Source organism: Triticum aestivum, chromosome 3D (genome assembly GCF_018294505.1).
Source record: "Triticum aestivum cultivar Chinese Spring chromosome 3D, IWGSC CS RefSeq v2.1, whole genome shotgun sequence".
Taxonomy (NCBI): Eukaryota; Viridiplantae; Streptophyta; class Magnoliopsida; order Poales; family Poaceae; genus Triticum; species Triticum aestivum.
The window spans coordinates 373,188,662-373,200,852 of NC_057802.1; positions in this window are offsets into that span (position 1 = coordinate 373,188,662).

Below are 12,191 nucleotides of genomic sequence, written 5' to 3' on the forward strand. Positions count from 1 at the left end.
TCGTTTCTTAAAGTTTGGGGCTGCGATGCTTATCTAAAAAAGCTTCAACCTGATAAGCTCGAACCCAAATCGGAGAAATGTGTCTTCATAGGATACCCAAAGGAGACTGTTGGGTACACCTTCTATCACAGATCCGAAGGCAAGACATTCGTTGCTAAGAATGGATCCTTTCTAGAGAAGGAGATTCTCTCGAAAGAAGTGAGTGGGAGGAAAGTAGAACTTGATGAGGTAACCGTACCTGCTCCCTTATTGGAAAGTAGTTCATCACAGAACTGGTTCCTGTGACGTTTATACCAATTAGTGAGGAAGTAAATGATGATGATCATGAAACTTCAGATCAAGTTGTTACTGAACCTCGTAGGTCAACCAGAGTAAGATCCACACCAGAGTGGTACGGTAATCCTGTTCTGGAGGTTATGTTACTAGACCATGACGAACCTACGAACTATGAAGAAGCGATGGTGAGCCTAGATTTCGCAAAATGGCTTGAGGCCATGAAATCTGAGATGGGATCCATGTATGAGAACAAAGTGTGGACTTTGGTTGACTTGCCCGATGATCGGCAAGCCATTGAGAATAAATGGATCTTCAAGAAGAAGACTGACGCTGACGGTAATGTTACTGTCTATAAAGCTCGACTTGTTGCAAAAGGTTTTCGACAAGTTCAAGGGATTGACTACGATGAGACCTTCTCACCCGTAGCGATGCTTAAGTCTGTCCGAATCATGTTAGCAATTGCCGCATTTTATGATTATGAAATTTGGCAAATGGATGTAAAAACTGCATTCCTGAATGGATTTCTGGAAGAAGAGTTGTATATGATGCAACCGGAAGGTTTTGTCGATCCAAAGGGAGCTAACAAAGTGTGCAAGCTCCAGCGATCCATTTATGGACTGGTGCAAGCCTCTCGGAGTTGGAATAAACGCTTTGATAGTGTGATCAAAGCATTTGGTTTTGTACAGACTTTTGGAGAAGCCTGTATTTACAAGAAAGTGAGTGGGAGCTCTGTAGCATTTCTGATATTATATGTGGATGACATATTATTGATTGGAAATGATATAGAATTTCTGGATAGCATAAAGGGATACTTGAATAAGAGTTTTTCAATGAAGGACCTCGGTGAAGCTGCTTATATACCGGGCATCAAGATCTATAGAGATAGATCAAGACGCTTAATTGGACTTTCACAAAGCACATACCTTGACAAAGTTTTGAAGAAGTTCAAAATGGATCAAGCAAAGAAAGGGTTCTTGCCTGTGTTACAAGGTGTGAAGTTGAGTAAGACTCAATGCCCGACCACTGCAGAAGATAGAGAGAAAATGAAACATGTTCCCTATGCTTCAGCCATAGGCTCTATCATGTATGCAATGCTGTGTACCAGACCTAATGTGTGCCTTGCTATTAGTTTAGCAGGGAGGTACCAAAGTAATCCAGGAGTGGATCACTGGACAGCGGTCAAGAACATCCTGAAATACCTGAAAAGGACTAAGGATATGTTTCTCGTTTATGGAGGTGACAAAGAGCTAGTCGTAAATGGTTACGTCGATGCAAGCTTTGACACTGATCCGGACGATTCTAAATCGCAAACCGGATACGTGTTTACATTGAACGGTGGAGCTGTCAGTTGGTGCAGTTCTAAACAAAGCGTCGTGGCGGGATCTACGTGTGAAGCGGGGTACATAGCTGCTTCGGAAGCACCAAATGAAGGAGTCTGGATGAAGGAGTTCATATCTGATCTAGGTGTGATACCTAGTGCATCGGGTCCAATGAAAATCTTTTGTGACAATACTGGTGCAACTGCCTTGGCGAAGGAATCCATATTTCACTTCCTTTCTTCACAGCACTGCAGTCCTCATCCTTTCCCTACTTTACAAGGGGGGAAGAGATAAGGCAGAGATAGGGGCCACCAGATTACGTGTCGCTCAAAAAAGAAAACACACTCGGAGCGTGCGTGAGGCGATCGGCCCAAGCTTCCGTCGGCTTGCCCTTCCCAAACGTTTTCCATAATTGTTGATTGTTTATGTTATTATATTATCACCTTTGTATACTATATATAATATTTTATATTATTTTTCTAGACTAACCTATTAATCTAGTGTTCAGTGTCAGTTCTTATTTTCTACATGTTTTTGGTTTTATAGAAAATCCATATCTACGGAGATCAAAACACCTTGCTGATTTAATATTATTTTTTTGGCCAACGGAGGTTTCAGGAAGCATCAAGGCAGAATGAGAAGAGACATGGGGGCCCACACGGCCAGGTGGCGCAACCAAGCCCTAGGGCACACCCCTAGGTCATAACTTGTCCAACCATGCAAAGTGCTTATACAAAAAATCCCTCGTGCACAGAAAGCTTGGAACTACACACGGAGGTTCCACCTGTCATGAAACAAATTTGGACTCAAAAAATATATAAAAAAGACAAGGACGAGGTTTCAACCGGCAACCTGGCCTAGACAGGTGCAAGTCGAGAGCCAAAGAACTAGCAACGATTGTTGCCTTTCATGCATAACTTGTTTTCATATTAGTTTCAATAGATTAGGCTGGTTGTAATGGAGAGTATCATATACTAGTATCACGCATATGATACTACCTTCCTAATGCATAGTATCATATATTTGTATCATGTAGTATTTTATTTATTGCCATGCATGACACATAGTAGCATTGTATTTATTATGATACGGTATCACGATATGATACTCAACTCTCTTTTTCTTCATTTAATTCTATGACACCTCATCAAAATTGCCTAGTTGGCATGCATGATAGTAGCTATAATACTAGCATTATAACCAGCCTTAGAGGGACCGACTCATCAGCACGTACCTCTATGTTCACTCACTTACTCGCAAGTCCCATCTCTGCTCTCTCTCTCTCTCACTCTCTCTCTCTACCTTTAGATGCACGGGCCAATACGAAGAATGGCGCGCACTAGCCGTGGTGTATTTATAACTCAAAAAAATGCTTGAAAAATAGATGAATCACCTAGTGTTCGAACAAGAGACCTCGTGGCTGGTCAAGACAGAGCAAACCACGCCTATCACTACAATAAAAAAGGCACATCCGTGACATCATGGCCCGAACAAAAAAATATTTCTATCATGGTTATGACACTTCTATGACGATAATTGTGACAAAAACATGTATCATCATAGATGTGGTTTGCTCCTACTTCTATGACAAAAAATCATGACAGAAAATGGTCTTTTCGTCCTGGGCGGGTCGGGGACGCACCTGCATGACATTCTTTAGGCCGTCCATGACATAAAAAATCGTGGTAGAAGTAAGGGCGAGGAAAATTTTCGCAGAGTTCCCGGCTAGGGTCGGTGGTCTGTGTCGAGCGATGCAATGTGGTTTGCGCGTTTCTCTCTCGTACGCGTGCGTGGTGCGAGCCGTGTTTGCTATAACTGAACCCGAGTGAGGAGTTCGTTTACTAACCCCGAGCGATCGCACTGCCACGTACTGAAGCCGATCAATCAATCCCTTCGCTTCTAACTAAATCCGACCGACTCCTTCGCTGCTAACTAAACCCGATCGATCGTTGCTGCTGCTTACTGAAGCTGATCGAACCCCCGTGTGAGACGTAGCTAGCCGGTTGGGTTGCCTATGGATGAACAGTGCCTGTTGCTACCGCGCGCGTGATACGTAGAACGAGTCGAGATGTGTTGAGTCCAGCCGGTTGGTTGGATGAACAGTTCCCGATGGGGGTTGGATGAACAGTACCCCAGACGTGTGTAGGCGGTTGCCGCTGGATGAACAGGCCCCCGTGGTAGTAGGTGGTTGTCGCTGGATGAACAGGACACCGGGGAGGCCGCCACACACCCCAGTCGGTTGGTGGTGGATGAAGAGGACTCAGTGGAGGCTGGATGAACAGTAGCCGGTGGATGAACAGTGGCTGGTAAAGGCTGGAGGAAGTTGGCGGTGGATGAAAAGTAGCAGGTGGAGGCTGGAGGAAGTCGACGGTGGATGAACAACAACCCGTGGAGTCCCGTTTTGCGGTATGCCACACCCCTCCCGATGAACAGGACTCCGTTTCGACCATAGGCGGTTGGAGAGAAATCCTTTTCCACCGTTTTGCGGTACGCCAGATCCCTCCCGATGAATAGGATCCCATTTCGATCATAGACGGTCGAACAGAAGTCTGTTTCCTCCGTTTTACGATACGCCACACCCCTCCCCATGAACAGGATCCCGTTTCAACCGTAGCCGGTCAAACAGAAGGTCGTTTCCTCCATTCCATGGTACGTCAGACCCTGTTTCGGCTGTTCCATCCAAGCCGATTGGCTCCCGCTGAACAAGACGCATTCCGACCCAGTCGGTTGCCTCTCGGTGAACACAACACTATTTCCTCTGTTCCGACCCAAGCAGTTGGCTGCCGATGAACATGATGCCATCGTTGTATGCGTTTGAGACCGCGCACGCATGTATGTACATAGTCATATTTACTTTCTTGCAGCGTGGTTGTACGTACATGCGCACGATATAAACGGGACTACGTGACATGCTACATCAGCAGCTCTACTATGACACGTGCCGCTCCTTACTCGGCCATGGTGCATCGCTGTAGAGAGACTGATCAACCGCTATGTACGCACATGTTCGAGACCAGACAGATAACGCTACGTACGCTTCAACCTGGTGGGTCCCAGCTGCCGGGGGGGTAAGGAGGCACTTCCTTCCGTGCGAAGATGTAGCTAGTGAGTCCCAGTTGTCAGGGGGATTTTTTTTTTGCAAAATACAGAGGCCCTTCTGGTGGGTCCCCGCTGTCAGGTGGAGGAATCATTATTTTGCGCGTAATAAGGAGGCACTTCCTTGCGTGCGGTCGTGGACCCATCTGTCAGCCTCTCCACATACAGTCCTCTTCCGATGGATGCTGTTCGTTGACCATGTTGACCATGCCGCGCCAAGAGCACCAAGGCGGTGGACGACGGCGAGGCCTAGGAAGGGAACGACACGGAGTCGGGGAAGACTCGACAGTTTTTTCGTTGGAAATATGCCCTAGAGGCAATAATAAATTGGTTATTATCATATTTCGTTGTTCATGATAAAGGTTTATTATTCATGCTAGAACTATATTGACCGAAAACTTAAATACATGTGTGAATACATAAACAAATACTATGTCCCTAGTGAGCCTCTACTAGACTAGCTCGTTGATCAAAGATGATTAAGGTTTCCTAACCATAGGCACGAGTTGTCATTTGATAATGGGATCACATCATTAGGAGAATGATGTGATGGACAAGACCCAATCATAAGCTTAGCATTCGATCATATCACTTGAGTTTATTGCTATAGCTTTCTTCATGTCAAGTATCTATTCCTAAGACCATGAGATCATGCAACTCCCGCGTACCGGAGGAATACCTTGTGTGCTATCTAACGTCACTTCATAACTGGATGATCATAAATATGCTCTAAAGGTATCTTCGAAGGTGTCTGTTGGGTTGGCATGGATCGAGACTGGGATTTGTCACTCTATGTGACGGAGAGATATCTCCGGGCCCTCTCGCTAGTACAACATCGTAAAGAGCTTGCAAGCAATGTGGATAATGAGTTAGTCATGAGATCTTGTATTATGGAACGAGTAAAGGGACTTATCGGTAGCGAGATTGAACTAGGTATGGAGATACCGACGATAGAATCTCGGGCAAGTAACATATCGCCGGACAAAGGGAATTGCATAGGGGATTAACCGAATCCTTGACATCGTGGTTCAACCGATAAAAGATCTTCGTGGAATATGTAGGAACCAATATGGGCATCCAGGTTCCGCTATTGGTTATTGACTGGAGAGGTGTCTCGGTCATGTCTACATGATTCTCGAACCCGTAGGGTCCGCACACTTAACATTCGGTGACGATAGAGTAATATTGGGATATGCATGTTGGTGACTGAATGATGTTCGGAGTCCGGGATGGGATCCGGGACGTCACCAGGAGCTCGAGAATGGTCCGGAGGTAAATATTTATATATGGAAAGTTGTTTTTAGGGTTCCGGAAAAAGTTTCAGTTTTTTCGGTATTGTACCGGGAAACTTCCAGAAGGTTCCGGGAACTTACGGAGGAGTCCGGAAGTCCACCAAGGGTTCCACCATGTACCAAGGATCAACATGGGCTGAGGGGAGGTGCCCTGGCCTTATTGGGCCAGGCGCATAAGTCCCTCAAGGCCCATGTGGCTTGGGAGAGGTGGAAAGTCCACCTATGTATGGAAAAAGGAGGGAATTGGACTAGGAGTCTAACTCCTCCTGCTTGGTGTACCCCCAGGGCTTGGAGGATGGTCACCATGCCCCTCCACCTATATACAGAGGAGAGGGGGCGCCCCAAGACGACACACAAGCCCTTGGCCTCCCTCTCTCTCCCGTTACTTCATAACTCCTTCGTCTTTGTTGTTTCGGTAGCGCTCGGCGTAGCCCTGTCGGAATCACCCCACCACCATCACCGTCATGTCATCGTGCTACCATCGATCCCATCTACTTATCCTCCCTCAGTTGCTAGATCAAGGAGGAGGAGACATCATTGAGTCGTACATGTGCTGAACGTGGAGGTGTCGTCCGTTCGGTACTTCATCGGTTTGGATCACGATTGGATCGTGATGAGTACGACTACATCAACCGCGTGATATACGCTTCCGCTTAACGGTCTACAAGGGTACGTAGACACACTCTCCCCTCTCGTTTTCATGCTTCTCCTAGATAGATCTGGGGTGTTCGTAGGAATTTTTTTGATTTCATGCAACGTTCCCAACAGTGGCATCATGAGCTAGGTCTATGCATAGATGTATATGCACGAGTAGAACACAAAGAGTTGTGGGTGTTGTGAACTCCCACTTAAATTAACATCCCTCAAGTTATCTAAGTGATACATGATCCAAATCAACTAACCCATGTCCGATCATCATGTGAGATGGGGTAGTCTTCAATGGTGAACATCTCTATGTTGATCATATCTACTATATGACTCACGTTCGACCTTTGGTCTCCAGTGTTCCAAGACCATGTATGTACATGCTAGGCTCGTCAAGTTTAACCCAAGTATTCTGCTTGTGCAAAAATTGTCTTACACCCGTTGTATGTGAACGTAGAGTCTATCACACCCAATCATCACGAGGTGCTTCGAAACGACTAACTTTAGCAACGGTGCATACTCAGGGAGAACACTTCTATCTTGAAATTTAGTGAAGGGATCATCTTATAATGCTACCGTCGTTCTAAGCAAAATAAGATGCATAAAGGATAAACATCACATGCAATCAAAATATGTGGCATGATATGGCCATCATCATCTTGTGCTTTTTATCTCCATCTCCAAAGCATCGACATGATCTCCATCGTCACCGGCTCGACACTTTGATCTCCATTGTTGCGTCGGGGTCGTCTCACCAACTATTGCTTCTACAACTATTGCTAACGCATAATGATAAAGTAAAGCAATTACATGGCACTTGCATTTCATACAATAATTAAGGGACAAGCCTAAGGCTCCTACCGGTTGTCGATATTACAAAACATGATCATCTCATACAACAGCGCATATCACATCATGTCTTGACCATATGACATCACAACATGCCCTGCAAAAACAAGTTAGACGTCCTCTACTTTGTTGTTGCATGTTTTACATGGCTGCTACGGCTTGTAGCAAGAACCGTTCTTACCTACGCAAAAACCACAACGGTGATTTATCAAGTTTGTTGTTTTAACCTTCTTCAAGGACCGGACGTAGTCAAATATGATTCAACTAAATTAGGAGAAACACACACCCGCCAGCCACCTTTATGCAAAACAAGTTGCATGTCAGTCGGTGGAACCGGTCTCATGTACGTGGACATGTAAGGTTGGTCCGGGCCGCTTCGTCCCACAATGCCGCCGAATCAAAATAAGACATTGGTGGTAAGTAGTATGAACATCACCGCCCACAACTCCTTTGTGTTCTACTCGTGCATATCATCTATGTTGGGGAACGTAGTATTTCAGAATTTTCCTATGATCACGCAAGATCTATCTAGGAGAAGCATAGCAACGAGCGGGGAGAGTGTGTCTACATACCCTCGTAGACCGAAAGAGGAAGCATTTAATAATGCGGTTGATGTAGTCGAACGTCTTCGCGATCCAACAGATCCAAGCACCAAACGTACGGCACCTCCGCGTTCAGCACACGTTCAGCTCGATGACGTCTCTCGAGCTCCTGATCTAGTTGAGGACGAGGGAGAGTTTCGTCAGCATGACGGCATGGCGACGGTAATGATGAAGTTACCGGTACAGGGCTTCGTCTAAGCACTACGACGATATGACCGATGTGGTAAACTGTGGAGGGGGCACCGCACACGGCTAAGACAATTGATCTTGTGTGTTCTAGGGTGCCCCCTGCCCCTGTATATAAAGGAGGCGAGGGGGAGGCCGGCCGGCCCCTGTAGGGCGCGCCAAGGAGAGGAGTCCTAGTAGGATTCCACTTGGTGGAAGGGGGAAGGAGGAAGGGAGAGGGAGAAGGGAAGGAAAGGGGGGCGCCGCCCCCTTCCCCTAGTCCAATTCGGACCCAAAGGGGGGCGCGCGGCCAGCCCCTTGTGGCCCTTCTCTCTCCCCAATAAGGCCCATGAAGGGCCATTAGTTCCCCCGAGGGGTTCCGATAACCCTCTGACACTCCGATAGTTACCCGGTACCTCTCGGAACTCATCCGGTGTCTGAATAACATCGCCCAATATATCAATCTTTATGTCTCGACCATTTAGAAACTCCTCGTCATGCCCGTGATCTCATCCGGGACTCCGAACAAACTTCGGTCATCAAATCACAAAACTCATAATATAAATCGTCATCGAACGTTAAGCGTGCGGACCCTACGGGTTCGAGAACTATGTAGACATGACCGAGACACATCTCCGGTCAATAACCAATAGCGGAACTTGGATGCTCATATTGGCTCCTACATATTCTACGAAGATCTTTATCGGTCAAACCGCACAACAACATACGTTGTTCCTTTTGTCATTGGTATGTTACTTGCCCGAGATTCGATCGTCGGTATCATCATACCTAGTACAATCTCGTTACCATCAAGTCTCTTTAGTCGTTCCGTAATGCATCATCCCGTAACTAACTCATTAGTCACATTGCTTGCAAGGCTTATAGTGATGAGCATTACCGAGAGGTCCGAGAGATACCTCTCCGATACACGGAGTGACAAATCCTAATATCGATCTATGCCAACTCAAAAAACACCACCGGAGACACCTATAGAGCATCTTTATAATCACCAAGTTACGTTGTGGCGTTTGATAGCACACAAGGTGTTCCTCCGGTATTCGGGAGTTGCATAATCTCATAGTCAGAGGAACATGTATAAGTCATGTTGAAAGCAATAGTAATAAAACTAAATGATCATTTATGCTAAGCTAACGGATGGGTCTTGTCCATCACATCATTCTCTAATGATGTGATCCCGTTCATCAAATGACAACACCTGTCTATGGTCAGGAAACTTAACCATCTTTGATTAACAAGCTAGTCTAGTAGAGGCATACTAGGGACACTTTGTTTGTCTATGTATTCACACATGTACTAAATTTCCGGTTAATACAATTCTAGCATGAATAATAAACATTTATCATGATATAAGGAAATATAAATAACAACTTTATTATTGCCTCTAGGGCATATTTCCTTCAGTCTCCCACTTTCACTAGAGTCAATAATCTAGATTACATAGTAATGATTCTAACACCCATGGAGTCTTGGTGCTGATCCTCGTGAGAGAGGCTTAGTCAATGGGTCTGCAACATTCAGATCCGTATGTATTTTGCAAATCTCTATGTCTCCCTCCTTGACTTGATCGCGGATGGAATTGAAGCGTCTCTTGATGTGTTTGGTTCTCTTGTGAAATCTGGATTCCTTCGCCAAGGTAATTGCTCCAGTATTGTCACAAAAGATTTTCATTGGACCCAATGCACTAGGTATTACACCTAGATCGGATATGAACTCCTTCATTTGCTGCTTCCGAAGTAGCTATGTACTCCGTTTCACACGTAGATCCCGCCATGACGCTCTGCTTGGAACTGCACCAACTGACAGCTCCACCACTCAATATAAATACGTATCCGGTTTGTGACTTAGAGTCATCCGATCAGTGTCAAAGCTTGCATCGACGAAACCATTTACGATGAGCTCTTTGTCACCTCCATCAACGAGAAACATATCCTTAGTCCTTTTCAGGTATTTCAGGATGTTCTTGACCGCTGTCCAGTGATCCACTCCTGGATTACTTTGGTACCTCCCCGCTAAACTAATAGCCAGGCACACATCAGGTCTGGTACACAGCATTGAATACATGATAGAACCTATGGCTGAGGCATAGGGAATGACTTTCATTTTCTCTCTATCTTCTGAAGTGGTCGGGCATTGAGTCTGACTCAACTTCACACCTTGTAACACAGGCAAGAACCCTTTCTTTGACTGATCCATTTTGAACTTCTTCAAAACTTTATCAAGGTATGTGCTTTGTAAAAGTCAATTAAGTGTCTTGATCTATCTCTGTAGATCTTGATGCCCAATATATAAGCAGCTTCACCGACGTCTTTCATTGAAAAATTCTTATTCAAGTATCCTTTTATGCTATTCGGAAATTTAGTATCATTTCCGATCAATAATATGTCATCCACATATAATATTAGAAATACTACAGAGCTCCCACTCACTTTCTTGTAAATACAGGCTTCTCCAAAACTCTGTATAAAACCATATGCTTTGATCACACTATCAAAATGTTTATTCCAACTCCAAGAGGCTTGCACCAGTCCATAAATGGATCACTGGAGCTTGCACACTTTGTTAGCACCTTTAGGATCGACAAAACCTTCTGGTTGCATCATATACAACTCTTCTTTAAGATATCCATTAAGGAATGCAGTTTTGACATCCATTTGCCAAATCTCATAATCATAAAATGCGGCAATTGTTAACATGATTCGGACAGACTTAAGCATCGCTACAGGTGAGAAGGTCTCATCGTAGTCAACTCCTTGAACTTGTCGAAAAACTTTTGCAGCAAGTCGAGCTTTGTAGACAGTAATATTACCGCCAGCGTCAGTCTTGTTCTTGAAGATCCATTTATTCTCTATGGCTTGCCGATCATCGGGCAAGTCAACCAAAGTCCATATTTTTTTTCTCATACATGGATCCCATCTCAGATTTCATGGCCTCAAGCCATTTTGCAGAATCTGGGCTCGTCATCGCTTCCTGATATGTCTCCGTCGTATCTATAATTTTTGATTGTTCCATGCCAATATTCTACAACTTTTACATACTTTTGGCAACTTTTTATACTATTTTTGGGACTAACATATTGATCCAGTGCCCAGTGCAAGTTTGTATTTGTTGCATGTTTTTTGTTTCGTAGAAAATCCATATCAAACGGAGTCCAAACGGGATAAAAACCGACGGAGATTTTTGTGTGGAATATATGTGAATTTTGGGAAGTGGAATCAACGCGAGACGATGCCCGAGGGGCCCACGAGGGTGAGGGGCGCGCCCTAGGGGGTCAGGCACGCCCTGGGCCCTCGTGGCCACCCCGTAAGGCGGTTGGTACCCTTCTTTCTCCGCAAGAAAGCCAATATCCAGATAAAAATCGTGTCCAAATTTCAGCCCAATCGGAGTAACGGATCTCCGGGAATATAAGAAACGGTGAAAGGCCAGAATCTGGAACGCAGAAACAGAGAGAGACAGAGAGACAGATCCAATCTCGGAGGGGCTCTCGCCACTCCCATGGCATGGAAGTCAAGGACCAGAGGGGAAACCCTTCTCCCATCTAGGGAGAAGGTCAAGGAATAAGAAGAAGAAGGGGGGGGGGCTCTCTCCACCTCTCTTCCGGTGGCGCCGGAACTCCGCCGGGGCCATCATCGTCACCGCAATCTACACCAACACCTCCGTCATCTTCACCAACATCTTCATCACCTTTCCCCATCTATCTACAGCGGTCCACTCTCCCGAAACCCGCTGTACCCTCTACTTGAACATGGTGTTTTATGCTTCATATTATTATCCAATGATGTGTTGCCATCCTATGATGTCTGAGTAGATTTTTGTTGTCCTATCGGTAATTGGTGAATTGCTATGATTGGTTTAATTTTCTTGTGGTTATGTTGCTGTCCTTTGGTGCCCATCATATGAGCGCACACGTGGATCACACCATAGGGTTA